The following is a 17313-nucleotide window of genomic DNA, read 5'->3' as shown; positions in this document are numbered from 1 at the left end:
GCCACCAGGGAAGCCCCGAAGATCTAATTTTATTTACGCTTCCTGAACGCAGCCAAACAGTGGGGACTGCCGGAATTTGGGCTCTGGCGGGAGATCGCAAACAGAGCTTCTGTTTAGATCTCACTGCTTAGGTTAATGCGTCGTGATTCCTCCACAGGCTGTTTCCCAGGATGCTGTTATTTCACTGTCTGCTGGGGAAGAAAGTGTCCCCGTGAAAATAAATGAAATGCAGCAGTATTTACAAATCCTGAGTCAGATTTCCATCCTGTCCAACAGGATGAGAATTTGACCCATTATTTACACTAGTAAGCTGAGAATGACATCAAAAGCTCTCGTATGAACTGCAGGGGAGATAATGATTTAAGTGACTTCAATCTAGACGTGTGATTTACAACAGAAATGTGTACCTGCTCCTTCTACAGAGGAGAAGAGAGACAGCATTGACTTCTATATTTAACGGACAGGACACCCAATTCCAAGCCTTGTTTCTAAATATCCGTGGATTCCACATCTCTATGGTTTCACTTAGAAATTCTACTTGCCCTGGAGAAATAGGATGCATATAATAGTCCAGGGAGAGACAGAGCCCTAAGTGGAGGTGGAAACACCCTGAATGCCTGAAGAAGAGAATTCAGCGTTCTTTATGCAGCCTGCAAAGCAGATGTGATCTCCTTTCTCCCGGTCCTCCATTTCTCCTAAGACACACCCCACCTCCACAGATGCAGGCACACTCATACTGATCACTCGTCACAGGGGTGCCGTAAGAACAGATGAGAGAAAAGAGAGGCGAGGGTGCTTTACAGAGGGAAGTCACTGTCATCATTGTCATTCGTGTTATTGCTGTATTCCAGGGTCTGTTTTTTCTGGGCACCAGGAGCGTGGTATGGGAAGCATCTAAGTGCTGGAGCCAAGGAGGGCTAGAGGTGAAGTCTCAGCCCCACTATTCACTGTGGCTTCATGGGCAAAGCAGGAGCTGGTCTGACCCTTCACTTCCTCATCGGTAAAATGGGTATGAGCTTCCTTCCTATCAATGTAAGTCTGTCCCATCCCTTTTTTCTATTGGAACTAAGCTCAACTCCCCTGAACAAGATTTACTCTGAATAAGATTTACTGTAATTTAGCATTTGAAAAAAAATGACAGCTTTCTTGAGCTATAATTCACATAAAGTCCACCCTTTTAAAGTGTACAATTCCATGTTTTCAGTAAATCTGCAAAGTTGTACATCAATCCACTGCTATCTAATTCTAGAACATTTCACCAATTTCCAAAATCAAAATCATAGCCATTAGCAGCTACTATATTTAGAGTACAGTTTACTAATCAACATCCTGTTCTTCTTCAAGGTCTAAGAAATCTTCTCCAAAGTCCACACTGAATTACTCCGGAACTTACAGTCGGCACCAAAGTGTCAGGCATTTCATGTACACCCCTCTGGGGCTTCCAGATTGACAGCTGAAATCTCCCCAGCCTTCCCAAATAGATAGTATGCTCTTGGAGTGCAAAGGCCGTACTGCCTGCATTTTCTTTCCCCCAGCACCTCAGCTCAGGGCTGAACACACAAGTCGGCGCTCAGTAAATGCCTGGCTCCTGACCGACTGGGCAATCACCACTTCTTCCGAAGACGAGCACGTCATCTGTCTGCTTCTCTGAATGCCAGTGCCTCCACAAGCTGTCATGTTCCATGATTATTCTCCCCAAAGCATGTGCTGTTAATTTTTCATCTTAATGAACTGTCCAGTCGAGTTTAGCAACGGAAATAGTGATAGAGGCACAGTAAAAATGGCTTATGTCCTGCTATCGTCAGAAGCCTTCTCCCCACAACACTGGCACATAATTGGAATAAAATATCTCAATGGCTACAAACATCATTTGGCAAGAATAAAGTGGGGTAAGTGCTATTTCAAAAATTCATACTCACGGGCTTTATAAACACGGATTATTGGAACGTTCCTCCAATTGATATCTGCTCAAGCATTTAAGTGCATGGCTATTATTCTCTCTGTTTGCTTGAGTGAAACCACTTTGGGTACCAAGCTACATGTCAGCCCCAGTTTTCCAGAGCATTACAGATGCACATTCTTTCCTGGTGGGATTGGGGTCAGGCAAGCCAGAGCCGGCCCGAAAGGCCTGTGGTAATACGCAGATGCACACGCGGGAAAGCCACGATGCAGCTGTCGGCATCCCCAGAGTGGAGTGCTCTGGGGACCGATGCCACTCCGATCTGAATGGTGGCCCAGGAGGAACTCGGAGCGAGAGCGAGAGCAAGAGAGAGAGAGGGAGGGAGAAAATGAGGAATAGAGAGACAGGCGTCTGAAGATTCTGAGCAACCCAGCAGCACAGAGGAGCTCACACTCCAGCCCTCGGCCCCCCACAATTTTCTAAGACAGGCAACCCACCATCATATTCCTGTCGACGCGTAAGAGAAACATTCAAGAATTAGGTGTTGGTTTAGTCATTCATTCAAGAAATAGTTACCGAGCTACTACTAGTGTGGACCACATTGCTGGATGTTGAAAATATAGGGGTGGGCAAGGCAGACCATGTCTCTGAACCTCGAGGGGTTTAGACTCTCATGGGGGAAACAACTAATAAAAAAGGAAACCATGAAAGGGAGTCGACATGATATTCACACATTATGATGACTCCTGTGAAGGATAAGACAGAATAATGAAATACTGAATAACCCAGTGGTGGGTGGGCCTTTACAGGTTGTGACATCAGGAAAGGCCTTACATAATGGAGAGCCATGCATGTGAAGGGACCCAGACTGAGGGAACAGAAAGTGCCAAGCCCCTGAGACTTCTCCGTTAGGTAGAAGTATCGTGCCTGGGGTCCACAATACCTTTACGGGCTCACAGGAATGTTTCAGTTTCTTTTAAGGTCAGAAGGAAAATTGACCTTTGAGGGTAAAGATTATATTCATCTTCATACCAAAGCAGCCATAAAATATAACATTTAATTCTTTTAATAGAAAAAGGAGCTCATAAAGGCAAAGATGCCCAGGGCCCATGAAGACATATCAAGACCCCCAAGGTACCAAGGCACTCAGGAATCAGGAACCCCATCTGGAAGAGAGGATCCTTCACAGCATCTTCAGACAAATGGAGACTGAGAAGGAAAACTGATGCAAGAGGATGGAGTGTCAAGCATCATGAAGCACAGGTACCCTCAGCAATACGGTATGGATGGAGAGTTAACTGGGAGGGTGGAATAGGGGCTTCAAGAGATGAGAGGGGCTGGGGACTGGATCATGCCAGTCTTAGGAGCCAGGCGGAGGAACCTGCAATTTGTCCTGTGAAAGACCACAAACTTCTAAAGCTTGGAGTTTTAGACTGAAGGAACTTGATACAATTTAGACTGTAGAAAAATCTATCCTGCTGCAGCTCGGTGGAGGAGGACTCGGGAGGAGATCAGGGAGCCGGATGTGCTCCCATGATCCTGGTCACCAGCGACCCTGGCCCCTCCCATGTGAGCACAGGCTGCTCCCTGCCACTGTGCGGTCCAGCACAAACCCTGGACAAGAATGCAACTACACAAGCGACAAAGGCTTTTTCTTTGCCCAAAGCATGATGCAAATGGTTTAGGGGCATTGAGTAACAATGCTCCTGGGTCCATTTTTCAAGTGGAAATTCTGAAAAGAGATTGGATATGTTGAGAGGTCCAAAATAGCATCTGTTATGGACAGAAATGTGATACTTAAGGAAACTTGCTAGATATTCATTTAGAGACGTTCCTTCTAGCTCTTGCAGGTATGTGGCCAAACTCTTAAACATGTTTTCTTTAAAAAAAAAAAAAGTATAAGAACTGTTGCTATGGAAACCTAACATCATTTCAAATGGTGCTTAGATTCTAAAATTCAGAGCCTCTTGAAAAGGTGAACTCACTGGCCCCTCCACAATTCTTCTAAAGCCTCCAAATGGAGGCATTTCCCAGGTGTCTGGCTGTAGTCTTCTAGAGTCTCAGCAGACACAGTTAATTGGTGGCTGATTTTAATGTCTTGTTACCCTTCCTTCTCTGCTCTCTCAAACTGCCTTGAGCTCTGCATGCCCCACAGGGCACAGGGTAATTTGGGTTAGTAGCCTCTGGAGGAAATGGTGAGTCTCTGGCTTGGGGCCAGAGGGCTGGGAGGGCTGCTGGGCAATGGCCTGATTTTTTCCTGAAACATTCTGGGAGCAGCTGAACCTTCCTGATGGGCCCAACTGAAGAAAACAGGTAGACTTAGAAGGGGGTCAGGGGAGCCCCCTTCGCTGGCATTATGAGTTCCATGAGAACAGGAACTGCAGTAATCTTAGTCACAGGTGAATGTGTGGATTTAGCACAGTGTAAGCAGTCAGTAAATGTGTTTGATATATGAATAAATCAATTACTGAATGGCCAGGAAGTCATTCCCTGGTGATTCCACCTGACCCCTCTCAGGTTCACCTACTTTCTTCAGCCTAGATATGTTTATCACCCCACAGACACTGAGTACCCAGCCTGCAAAGAGCATGCATAGGTCTTGGCACAAAGCATGAAAGAATGTCACGGTGTCTTTCAGGAATTATTTGATGAGTGAATGAGTGAATACCTGAAAACAATCCTCCTGGGCCCAGAGCACTTGACGGCAAAACCATATCACACTGTCTTCTTGGGTTACTTCCTGCCTGTCACCGTATTCAAAGTCCCTCTCACGTTGAGAACAAACTATTCCTTGCCATGTAATGCACGGAGGAAATGCACAGATAAACGAGCAGTGTTCAAGTGCTTTGATCTTTAAAAGGAGGGAACCCTACACCAGCCTTTGAGATGCCGTGTTGACTCTGACAAGCAGAACAGAAAAGTCACACTATCTACATGGCTGGTTGCCGGAAATGAAGTGGGTAGATTTCAGTGGGACTGTCTGTTCCCATCCTGGACCACTGGGTCCAGAAGGGAAGTGTGCAGAGAGCATGATCACCTACCTGCCTGAGACTCCCCTACTTGATGAGACAGGGGAAGATCCTTTCCCAAAGATGAGCATCAAGTGTGTAGCAAGTGGCCCAAAGAGGGGCCCCTCCTGCCATCTCCATCCTGGGGGTACATTTGCTGCTTCTGGCATCTCAGGGAAACTGACAAAGAGAGGAACGTATTCTTGGTTTCAAGTACATCTTGGTTATCTTGCTAAGTAAGTGCTGGGGAGAGAGAAGAAGCTCACCTAAGTGTCTGGGTAACTGACGTCCAAGCTGAACCTCGATTAGGCATTACGTTCATACAGCTGTTGCATGGAACATGGGGGAAATGGTTTAAAAAAATCAGTGACTCAAGATGAAGGGTTTATAAGAATTAATTTTACTATTTTTGCAGCTTTTCTGTAGGTTTGAAATGTTTTAAAATTTAAAGAAAGCTTAAAATCAGAGAACAAGCAACAAAAACAAGGGGGGAAACTTAATAAAGTTTTCTTTTCAAAATCAAGGTGTGGAACAGTATACGTACGAGTGTTTACAGTTGGATACCACCTATGTATACAAACATGGAAGAAGCGAGTACATGGGTGTGTGGTTGTAACGTAGTAACTGCCTGGAAACTCTCTGGAGGGTCACACAGAAAACTGAAAATAGTAGCTGCCTCCAGGGAAGGAAATTGAGAGACTAGAAGATAGGGATTGAAGGATACTTAATTTTCTGTAGACCTTGTAACTGTCTTACCTACTTATATAAACAAACAAACAAACCACCTAGTCATGAATATTTTGCCTCAAGAACCTCTGCACTTTTCTCTTTGCTTGAAAAATCCTTCCTGATTGTCTCCTGGTAAATGCTGACTCATACGTCACATCTAAACCCAAAGGTCACCTCCTCACTGAAGCCTTTCCCGATTTTCTCTTATCAGAGTCAGTCTCTCTGTGCTCCTACGAACCCATGGAGCTAAGAAACTCTAAGCCATGGTTATTTTCTGCTGACCTGGCTCCACCACAAGAAGGGGTGCTCTTTAAAGATATGACTTTGGTACAATTGTCGTGTTGATACATGTGCCTCTCGTTCATTGCTGTACCGGCACCTAGTCCAAGGCCTAAAGTGGGAATGGTTCTCAAGAGATGATTGATGATTTTCCTGTCCCCATGGGTTACCTCTCACTCAGTGCCTACCTTCAGCAGCACAGCGCTACATTGGCCAGCAGCACCTAGGTCTGTCTCCCTTATAACCCACATGGAGATTTATGATATGACCACCAAAAGAATTGTAATATGACCACCATCCAACTTGGTTAAGACCAGAAGGCAAGACACCAAAGAATTGGAAGAGACACACTGGAGGCACTACGGTACTGTACTGGGGCGTGGAGGCCCCAGCTCTACATGTCGCTCATCATTTGGCCCTCAGGAAGTTCATTCACCGCTCTGAACCTCTGTGTCCTCATCATAAAAGAATCAGGACAACGGCACATACCAAAGTGTTGGTGACGTCAAACAAGACAATGAACACAGAGCACGTAGCACAGTGTCTGCACATGGGCGTTGCATTAAACATCAGCTCTCACTGTCCTGATCAGGAGGGTCTGTGTACTTTGTTCACCATTCCTTAAATAAAGCAAGATTACAGAACCATGGCTTCGTTTGAAGTTTGTCCTTTAGTACTGATTCTGGCAAAGGTGGGATATTTACATTACCTGGCACATGAGAGCTTCCTGTATCCCTTAGTTGATTGCATTAGTGACAGTCACACTGTACACACTGAGGATCTGCAAAGGAGTCAGCAAGTGAACTGAGTGTCTGTTTATGATTCTCAGGGCACCAGCTACAGACAGATACTTGGCCTCTTTCTCCACAGTGGCCTATATCCCAAAATAGGAAATGTGCCTTCACAGACAGACCCAGCAGGCAGAGGGGTTAGGAGGCAGGCTGCTGACATTTCACACTGTCAGGGACAATGCAGAGCCTGGTGGCTGCTCCAGCACAGGTGAGCTGCCCCCCGCCCCCCCGGGGGCTTTTTGGGATTGATTTTTATGCAAATGTTTATGCAAATGAAAGATAATTGGGTGGCCTGTGATGATTAGCCCATGCTGATTATCAGTCAGGAGGGTCTCAACGTGTGTATACTTTTCATGAGTATAACAACAAATACTTTTCGCTTTAAGACGTTCGAATCTGTGCCCCAATGCCCTACTAAAAGCTCAGTGTGGTAGCGGGGCCAGGAAGCTCTGTCCTGTAGCTACTCAGGTCATTCCTCTCCTGCTCTGAGGAGGTGTCTAAGTAAGAAAAATGTACCAGGAATGGAAGTTCAAGTGGATTTCCCTAGAAGTCAGCCAGAGAGTTGATCCCTAAGTCCAAACCACTTCACAACCATTTGTGAAAAGTCTTTCTCTCTACCTCCCATCCCCCTCTCTTCCCTTCCCACTAGGATTCTGAGTACTTTATACAGAGCTCCTTGACTGTAAGCTCCTTGAAGAAAGGGAAAGAGCCTTTCATCCCTGCCTGTATCCTGGCACATCACAGGCACTTGTTCAAGGAACACTGCCATCCTGAGTGGATTGGGGATCAAGAATCTGAGTCTTGAGCCAAAGTTGTAGGTAAGTTTCACTTTGCCCTTCCAAAACCTTATAGTATGATCCAAGTCCTTTCCTGCCTCTAGGCAAAAAAAAAAAAAAAAAAAAAAAATCCTATGTGAAAAACAAAAAAATTACCCTTTGGGGATCAAGAATCTGAGTCTTGAGCCAAAGTTGTAGGTAAGTTTCACTTTGCCCTTCCAAAACCTTATAGTATGATCCAAGTCCTTTCCTGCCTCTAGAAAAAAAAAAAAAAAAAAAAAAAAAATCCTATGTCTAAAACAAGAAGATTATCCTGAAAGATCAAAGGACTGTTCCATCTGTACCATCCTGTGATTTTTTAAGAGTGCTACAAACATTAGAATAGTTTACCTTCCTCTCCTTGGAATAAAAGCTATGCAGAACTCTTCGAAACAGGCTGTTCTTAATTTCTAAGTGGGAAAAAAAAACACCAAAACGATTTCCTAGAAGACAAATTAAATTGAAGTACTTTCTATTTAACTTCTGACTCTGTTTCATTGATACCTCATTCTAATTGTCCCTATTACCAAGAAAAAAAGGAAATGTCAGCCGCAAGTCCTACTGAAGAATTCAAAGGTCGGATGAAATGAAGAGATCCATCTGGCTTGGCAGAAATGAGATGATCGTCATTCACAGGCATTTCCAGAGGAGGGATGCGTTCCCTCTGCTGAGCCAGGCTTCAGAGCAAATGAGTGCAAAATATGCTAACATGAGAGGAGTCGGCCACATAATTTCCAAGTCATATTGGTGCATTTGCAGGAAAGCATGGCTCTGCCTTCACTAAGAGTGTTTTCATTCATTGGTTTATTCCCATGACAAACGTTGGCCAGAACATGGGAGAAAGAGTAGGGGGGCTCCCCAAATTGAAATTTTGTCCCAGAACAAACCCACATTAAAATATGAGTGTAAAACACCTGGAAAATCACCAAAGATCTACACGCCCCAGTCACAGGGGCTGACCATCTAAGTAAAAATAGCTTGTGTGGGCTGCAGGAAAAGTCTTTGCCTTACGTGGAGGAAATGTTTTTTGTCTATAATGGATCAGATTAATTCTGGGGAAGACAAAAGAAAGGAGTAAGCAAAGATAAAAGCTCTAGCTAAAGTCAGACCTCCAAGGATAAAAACGTCCAAGGATAAAAGTATGGCAATATGGCCATAGGCAAGTTACTTATCTTTTCTAAAACTCGGTTTTCTCATTTGTAATATCTTGGATATTAATGGAATCTATCACAGTAGGTTTTTGCAAGGATTAAGGGAAGTGATACCTTTAAAAACCTTATGTGCCTGACATATCGTAAGCACTCAATACCTGTTAGCTGTCAACATTGTGACTTTTCTCTCTGTGGTAACATCAGGTCCCCTTCTTCATTTTCTATTTAAACTATACTTAAAGTCTCTATTCATACATTTAGTAAATATTTATTGAGAACCTACTTTGCGCCAGATGCAGTGCTTGCAACTGGGAGCCTGGTGGTTCCAAAATAAGGCCAATCCTCAAGAACCTTCAGGTCTAGCTGGGAAGACTGACAACTAAACAGACAATTACAGCCCAATGTGGGAATCACAGTAAATGGTGTAATCTCGATGACTAAAGGCTAGGAGACACCCAAAGCCCAGTCTTCAGGGATCAGAAAGAACTCCTTAGAGATAGTGAGGTCCAAGTGAAGGTATAATTTATGAGTAAAACTTAGCTTGTGAAGACAGGGAGATTACTGGGCTTTGGGGAAATAAAGGTTGTGCCTTATAGTAGATCCTAGAGTGGACGTGTACAGTGAGGGCTGGGTGTGCAGAGAGCAGCTGGGAGTGACTCTGGACAACAGAACAGTGGCCCCATCAGCGAAGGGTCCTAGAAGCCTGAGAAGGAGTTCAGATCTGTAACATCGCAAGCGATTAAGTAGCAAAGTAACATAGTTTCTGGATTTAGGGACACTGTTCAGGATATGTAGGAAAGATGGATCATGCTGGAGCTGACAGGGGGAGAAGTAACACTGGAGGCAAAAAGATCTGTTAGGTGGCAACTGTGGCAAAATCTTGGAGAAAGGCGATCTGGCTTGCATTTGGATGGTGGCAGTGGGGATAGAGAAAAAGAAAAATGTTTCAGAGATAGCCAGAGAGTGAGTCAACAGGAATCAGTTGCTATTGGAGGTAGGGGTTGGGAGGCATATGGGATCCCTCCCATGTTTTGGATGTGAGTGAATTTTGGTGCTATGGCTGAAATGTGGCACACAGGACAAGGTAAAGCTTTAGAGGAGAAAATCATGACTTGTATTTGGCCCCTGCATTTAAGGCACTTGGTGGACACACACGTGGAGATGAGCCACTGATACGTGGAAGGATGGTCTAGGACACTAAAGTGTGGAAAGTCATGCTGGTAGAATTAATTCTTAAATTTTTATCTGAATATTTGGACATCCTATAAAATATAGCTCCAGTTACTACTGAGCAGATAAAGGAGGTAAATCCATTCATAGCATCCTAAGACTTAAGGACTGTTAGAGACTCTGGATCCAACTACCCTTGTGTCCCAGAGAAGAGCTCCTTAACCTAGGGCACACAGACAATGAATGGCAGAGCCAGGTCTTGGAGTTGAAGTCATCCTCCTGACTTATGATCTAGTGCTCTGTCTTTTGAGATCTAAAAGGTTCAGCCTCCTAGCGATCTCTTTTCCTCATGGGATGTAAGCCACCTTGTACATATTTAGAGAATTCTTTTCAAAAGAAGAAAATGGGATAAAAACAACATGTCAGGGCTTCCCTGGTGGCGCAGTGGTTGAGAGTCCGCCTGCCGATGCATGGGACACGGGTTCGTGCCCCGGTCTGGGAAGATCCCACATGCCGTGGAGCGGCTGGGCCCGTGAGCCATGGCCGCTGAGCCTGCGCGTCCGGAGCCTGTGCTCCGCAACGGGAGAGGCCACAACAGTGAGAGGCCCGCGTACTGAAAAAAAAAACAAAAAAAAACCAAAAAAAAAACACAACATGTCGGTTGCCTTAGTCAGTCTATCCAGCCGAACTCTTGCTAAGGAATTATAACCCCCTTTAGTTCCTTCTTTCTCCTCTGAACCTTCTATAGTCAAAAAAAAAAAAAAACCCAAAACAAAAAACTACCATCATCCTTGTACGGGAACATAATCGATGCTCCATAGAGATAACCCAGTAACAACAGTGAATAATCGCATTCCTCAAAGCCCAGGCCTACTTCCCTGTCAAATTCTACTCTGGACTTGTGAAGGTTCAAACCACCGCAGGTTTATGCGATGGGCCTGGAAGCCATCGTTTCCATCTCCACAAATATAGTTACATTTGAAACACTCAGTAACGCTGGCCCATCTTACCTTCTTCACCCATTGGATACTTGCTGCCAATTTCTATAACGCAAAACTCCACCCATCTGATTGGTCGTTCAACAAATGGCAACAGGAATGATCGTCAGGAGGCCACTGAGCCGAATATACAGTGATTTCTGCAAAAAGTGAAAGGATTGTTAGTAACCTAGAGGTGACATGAATCAATAAAGTGATACACTACTAGACACTGGGGGTACACAGTTGCATAGGACACACTTTTCTCAGACAATAACGGTCCAGGTGTAGAAAGATGTAAACAAATTATCACAATTGTGTGCAAACTGGGAAAAACTTGTCATGGATTTAGAGGTACCCACAGGATGGTTTGATGAACCATTTGTGCATCTGGAACTTTGATAACAAAGAAAAAAGCAGTCATACATCCAACTTCTTATAATACGCTACACACTTTACACGCATCTGCTCTAGCACTAACGACAAACCTGTAGGGGAGACAGGAAGTCTTAGAGCCGGTTGCTGATAGAATCCACATTTTACTGGCGTCCAAAGCAAGTTCCTTCCCTCCTAAAGGGAGAAGCACTGTTCTGGTGCTGTCGAATCCTCATGGAATGGCAGACTCAAGGGCAGAGAGTGACAGTGGTGGCAGTTGTGATAGGAGATGTCATCCCCATGCTGGCAAAGCAGAGCACAGGGCTGACAGAGCTGCAATTCTTTGTCAAGATGACATTCCTCTCCGCCCCCCTCCTGCTCTGCACCACATTCTGGAGTTTCTGTGTGGGGCTGTGTTCTGCCTGGATTCGGGTCTGATTCATCTTCACGTCTCCTGAAGTGTCTAACACGTTTCCTAGCCCAGAGCAGCTGTTCAATGTATATTTGCTGAATGAATGAAGAGAGGAATATGGAGTGTCTGAACAGCTGTCGTCTTCCAAAACCGAGGCACTGAACCAAGGAAGGTGCGGCTGGCATAGCGTCCCTAACACAGCAGCATAAAGGAGTTCTTGAATGTCCTTCCTCTCCAGAACTTCTACCTTCTAGGATCAACTCGGGCTGCATTAAGGGCTTAAACAGCTTCTTACTTTGACTTTATTATCTTTCATTTTTCCTAAATCCACTTCTCCTTGCCTCATCTTGGTTCCACCTAACAGCTCCTCACACACAATGCCTTCTCCAAAACAAACAAGGACAACAACAGCATGTGAAAAACCCTCTGGTGAAGGGCTGAGGACGGACTGTACATCTACTGAAATCTGCTCATGGCTCGATTCGGTGACTGTATCAAGAACAGGAAAACTGTCCTAATGTGTGCTATTTCCAGGATGTCAAAGACAGAGTAGCAGATGCACGTGGAGTCACAGGGGGCGGTTCGTTCAGCACGTAACTGAATGCACATGGAGTCACAGGGGGCAGTTCGTTCAGCACGTAACTGAATGCACATGGAGTCACAGGGGGCAGTTCGTTCAGCACGTAACTGATAAGGAAGGACCCAGCTTGCAACCACATTGTAGCCAGTTTCCAGCAGCCCTCCCCCAATGAATCACACGCCCAGACATTCATGCCCTTATGTGGTCCCCTTCCGTGTGACTCTGGGTTGCCCCTGGGTAACCAATTAAACACTGCAGAAGTGATACTATATGATTTCAGAAGCTGAGTCATAAAAACCTGGTAACCTGTCTTGTGTTCTTGGAAAGGTTGCTCTGGGAGAAGTCAGCTGCCATGTCTGAAGTTTGAATGCTCTAGACCTCCATGCTGTGAGGAAGCTCCAGCTAGCCATGTGGAGAAGCTGCGTAGGTAGCGAGAGAGAGGCCCAGCCATGTCTAGCTGTTCCAGGCATCCAAGCTGAAGAGCCAGATGCTAAGTCAAGGTGCCATCTTGGACATCCAACCCACTCAAACCTTCATGTGACTCCAGCCATCTGACTACACAGCATGAGAGCCCAAGTAACAACTGCCCAGATGATTCACTCAACTCAACTGTAAGAGGTAATGATAAATAGTTGCTATGAGACACTAAATTTGGGGGTGGTATGTTACCCAGAAATGGATGAATAGGAGACCATAAACAGGGATGGGATGGAACGGGCATTTGTTGTAGTCCTTACCAATGTATTCTCTTTAAATGCATATATCCACTCTGGGTATCATGAACTCATCAGGGTATCTCACCCCACCACTCAAAAAGGTCAAACTCTTCCCCGAGGTGTACAGCCCATAACACCCAAGGTGGGATCAGAATCCAGCAGTGCAGACTTCATAGCCTGTGTTTCTCCTCGGGTCTCCAATCAGTTCATGATACAGCCATTGTGCTTTTAAAAGTTTACTCCTCAAATCTATAAAAACGAATTGAACTCCCACTTGGCCTTGCATTCTTTACCTCCCTGCAAAATGTCTCCTTTAAAACTCCTTTCACCAAAAGCTTGCACTGACAATTAAGAGCCTTGGAAGGAAAACAAAAATAAATGGGTGAATTGTCTATGAATTCTGATCACTGCAAACATTTGAGAAAGAGGGGCTCTGGGTTCTGTGGACAATGTCTGTAGTATACAATTATACCATCTTTCTTAGAAAAAAATGAACAGAAGAAATCTAAGTTGTTTTTGTGCTTTTAACAGAATTGATGGGAAAAAAGAGTTCATTAGGTTTGAGAGGGCTGGGCAGGTATAGTGCAGATGTTCTCTTTCTGCATTGGTGTTCTTGGTTGGAATGTTCATTTTCCCTCTCCCCCCAGACCTTCCCCACATCTAATGACTCCCCCGAGGCCTGGAATCATGTGGTCCCTTTTGAGACAGAAAAATACAATGCAGCCCTGCTGCACGCACTCCTACCTACTCTCAGGGCATCTTCCCTTCATTTCCCAAGGCTTGCATGCCATCACGGGCCCTCTTCAAGTACGGGAACCACTGCTCTCTACCAGCCCCTTCCATTGCTGTGCTCGGCTACCCATAGTACTGAACCTCTTAGAGGCGAAGACACTCCATGCCATATATTAGTTCAGAGACTGAGAAATCAGGAAGAGGAACACCATGAAGCCAAGGGTGTAAAGTGGGATGGAGAAAATACTTGGCAGGCATATCAAAATCAAGGAGGAAACTCAGGGACAGATGGGGATGTGATTGTGGCAAATTTCTTTTGCTGAGCTCTGACTGTATTGAAGACTCAGTACTTGCAGAGCCATATCCTTCCCTTTGACCCACGAGTCATGCTGCCATCCCTCTCTTAGGATTTCTGGTCCAAATCAAATACCCTGGCTTATAGCTCTCCATGTGTGGGTCTTCTTCTGGAATGTGGGCTCAGCCCGGGCAGGTGTGTGCCAGGATCATTGTCAACAGCACTCCAGCAACAAAAACACCAACATACAGTGCTGTGGGGGAGGATAAGGGCTGAAAGTATATGTGAATTACAGTAAAATAGTCCCCACCCCACTTACTCCATCAGCGCATGCTTCAGGATCCTCAGGCCACTAACTGTGTATATATAGGTATGACACAGGGGTGATGGGTATAAAAGGGAAAGAACTGCCATTGAGAGGAGCAAGGTAGCCCAAGGAGAGAGTGACAGCTCCATTTTACAGGTGAAAAAAACTGAGGCTAAGTGGTAAATATCTAAATTCATAGAGCAAGGAAGCAGCAGAGACCAAATCACTAAAAAATCTACTTCTTTCCTGCCAGCTTTAAGAACCCACAACGAGACCTACTTCCCCGGGTAAATTATGCCCGTTTCTCTAGGATGTGATAACATAATTTCTACTTTTTGGTATAACAACACAACAGGGAATTTGAGATATTTTGGTATGGAGCTGAGTAATACAAACTATGATTAAATACATTACTATTAAACAATAAAATATCAGGTTTTTGAAACTTTTATTGGGCATAGAAGTCAAGCAAAGGCCATATACTTTTCTGTTGGTCTAGAAACACCAAGTTGTTTTGTTGATATTGCTGTGTGTTTTTCTTGCTCCACAGACAGGAGAAGGGGCACAGGCAGTAGAGCCTGGGTTCCCTGCAGATGCGGGCTTCTTCCTTTTATGGGTGTCACATGTTCCTGACATTGTTGAAGGGATGAATAAACCCAATTAAATACTCACCACTGGGTGTTTTTCTTTCCTGTTAATTGCCCAAGTTCCAAAACCATATGGTGAAGCATATTTTGTAAGATAAATTTGTAGATTATGATTAAAAAAAAAATGAGGGAAGAAGCTATTAAATGTGAGGGGACAGGGCTTAAAATCCAGGCTTTGCCTCTTCCAAGCTAATTTGACTTTGGCAAGAACTTTTTGAGCCTCAGTTTCTTCACTATAAAATGGGGATATTAATAGCTCTTTTGTAGGATTATTGTAAAGAATAGTGATAATAGATACAATACCTCACTTAGAGCAGGCACTCAATGATTAGTAGCTGTGATTATGAAAAGGTATAGATTGTGCTTTTTCAATTCTGCACGATTAAAACATTAGTTTTACCTTTTATTGTATATTTGCTGTTCACAAAGCCCTATGGTAGATGGATAAGCTTTCATATATTGATTAATAATCATACATTTGTATATATTAATATACATTCACGGGATATATAATTAATATTAATCTATAAGCATTTTTCCACACCATTCCTTTTCAGATGAGGAAACTGAGTTTTTAAAGAAGTTCAGGGATCCCTCAAAGTACAATGGCTCAGCTTAGACCTCTGCTCCCATAGGACTTTAAGGGCTGCCAGCTGCCCACAGCTCAGGGCTCCCTGCAAAATCTCGAAGGCCGGCTACTCACTGCTTGTGCAGGGATGACGCCCAGCGTCTGGCTGTAATTACGGGAAAACATCCATAAAGAGTTCCTGGGTTACAAATGGATTTGACACAGAGGCCCTTTAAATCAAACTCTTAGCATGATTATCTTTATTTCTCTTTAGTAGTTTTTCTAAGTAAGCCATGCCTTTAGAGGCACCTAATACAAAGTGACAACCTTTGCCGTTTTCCAAAGCACCGATGGACTGGTGTAGAGAGAGTCCATTGTCACCATGGTAATTACCGCACAATACCTGATGGCCAATGGACAGTCAGGAGGCGCAGGCAGCAGCTGAATCCGGCATTGTCCGGGCCCGATAAAAAGATTAGAAGCCCTGAAAAGCCGGGGAGCGGGATCTCACAGTTCTTTTGCTGGGCCCTGAAAGGCCCATTGTGCTGTCACCATAAATTCTGGGTTCCCCGGGCACTTGACAACTGAAGCCAGTGACAATAGAATTCTTGTGTCCAACAAAACACTCCTTGTCCAGTGTCAGTCTTATCAGCCGCATTTACAAATGTCTTTCGTTGTACCCAAATAATTCCCTATTAGAAGGGCTATTGGGAGCAGAACTAAATAAATATTCACAGCCTTTGTAATATCTTTGGGAGATGAATAAACAAACAGTCATCTAGCATATGAGCAAACCTCCTGCTACTCTACAGTGTATCCCTATTTCTCGCCTAAATGATGGAGTTTCGCTTTCTCCCCTTTAACATTTTAACAATTGCAATGCTGGGAGCTCCAGTTTTATTTGTCACCCACCACATATCCCCAATATATATAGCCTTGGTGCCTGTACGTGCATTTTTCTTTTAATTAATCTTCTCAGCAGCACTGGGCGGGGCTTGTTTTATTCCGTTCCTACCTCCTAAAAGAGAAGGGAATTAAACCTCAGAGAAGTTAAATAACTTGCCCAAGATAACAAAGCTAATTAGCAGCGGAATGGGAACGCAAATCTAAATTTCCCATGCTCCCAAAGATCTGCCTTCCTACTTTGCCATGATGATTTCTCTACTGAATAATAAAGGAATTCAACATCAGAAAAGGGGGAAAAGCTAAACACATCCACTACAAAAATCACACACACACTTAAGTCTATTTATATTGTTATAGAACCCGGGAACACTTAGAATCGAAGGAAAAGAAAAAGCCTTTCTCCAAGAGAGTATATTTTATTTTTGCCCTAAAATAGCAGCACTTTTGCTTTTTATTTATTTATTCTTTTGGTGGGAGGTGGGTAAGGAGGGAGTGGCAAGCAAGTAAAAATAAATATAACCCAACTTCAGGAGAATTTCTGGGATATCTACTGGGTCATTTGGAAAACTTTCAGAAAGAATTGCTGGAGTAAACAAAGCAGGTAGGGCATACGCAATCACATCTGTTCTGGAACAGTATTTACCTCTTCCATAGTTTATTTAGCTTATTTGTCTCCTTGCTGTGAATGAACAAATAGCTCAACATTTGACAGTAATGCACAGGACCAGACAGAGACTTCCTTCTGGGTAGGAGCCACCTGCTTCTTAGAAGCGCAGCAATCTTTACGTAAAGAATTCGAGAATATTTAAACTCTAAATGGTTCCCTGCCAGGTCAGGAAATGCCCGCACTGGACGACAGAGCTTACGCATTTCTCGCTCGTCTGTCCTGGCCTCACCTCCTGCCCAGGCGAGCCCGGCAGGCTAAGCGCCTCTGCTCCTCCCTGCACGTACTGTT

The 17313-nt window shown here is 44.3% G+C and overlaps 1 protein-coding gene across 1 annotated transcript in view; it reads right to left on the bottom strand.

Annotated features, from left to right (window-relative positions):
* Positions 1-17313, bottom strand: part of CDH11 (cadherin 11) — a 141212-nt gene that overhangs the window by 72083 nt on the left and 51816 nt on the right. Inside the window, exon 2 of the mRNA XM_024733711.1 lies at positions 10854-10981. The gene's annotated coding sequence lies outside the window, so the exon portion shown is untranslated. The remainder of the gene's footprint in view (positions 1-10853; positions 10982-17313) is intronic.

Source organism: Neophocaena asiaeorientalis, unplaced genomic scaffold (assembly GCF_003031525.2).
Source record: "Neophocaena asiaeorientalis asiaeorientalis breed wild unplaced genomic scaffold, Neophocaena_asiaeorientalis_V1.1 scaffold90, whole genome shotgun sequence".
Lineage (NCBI taxonomy): Eukaryota > Metazoa > Chordata > Mammalia > Artiodactyla > Phocoenidae > Neophocaena > Neophocaena asiaeorientalis.
The sequence above is the reverse complement of the archived record's forward strand: the minus strand, read 5'-3'. Positions and strand labels throughout refer to the sequence as shown.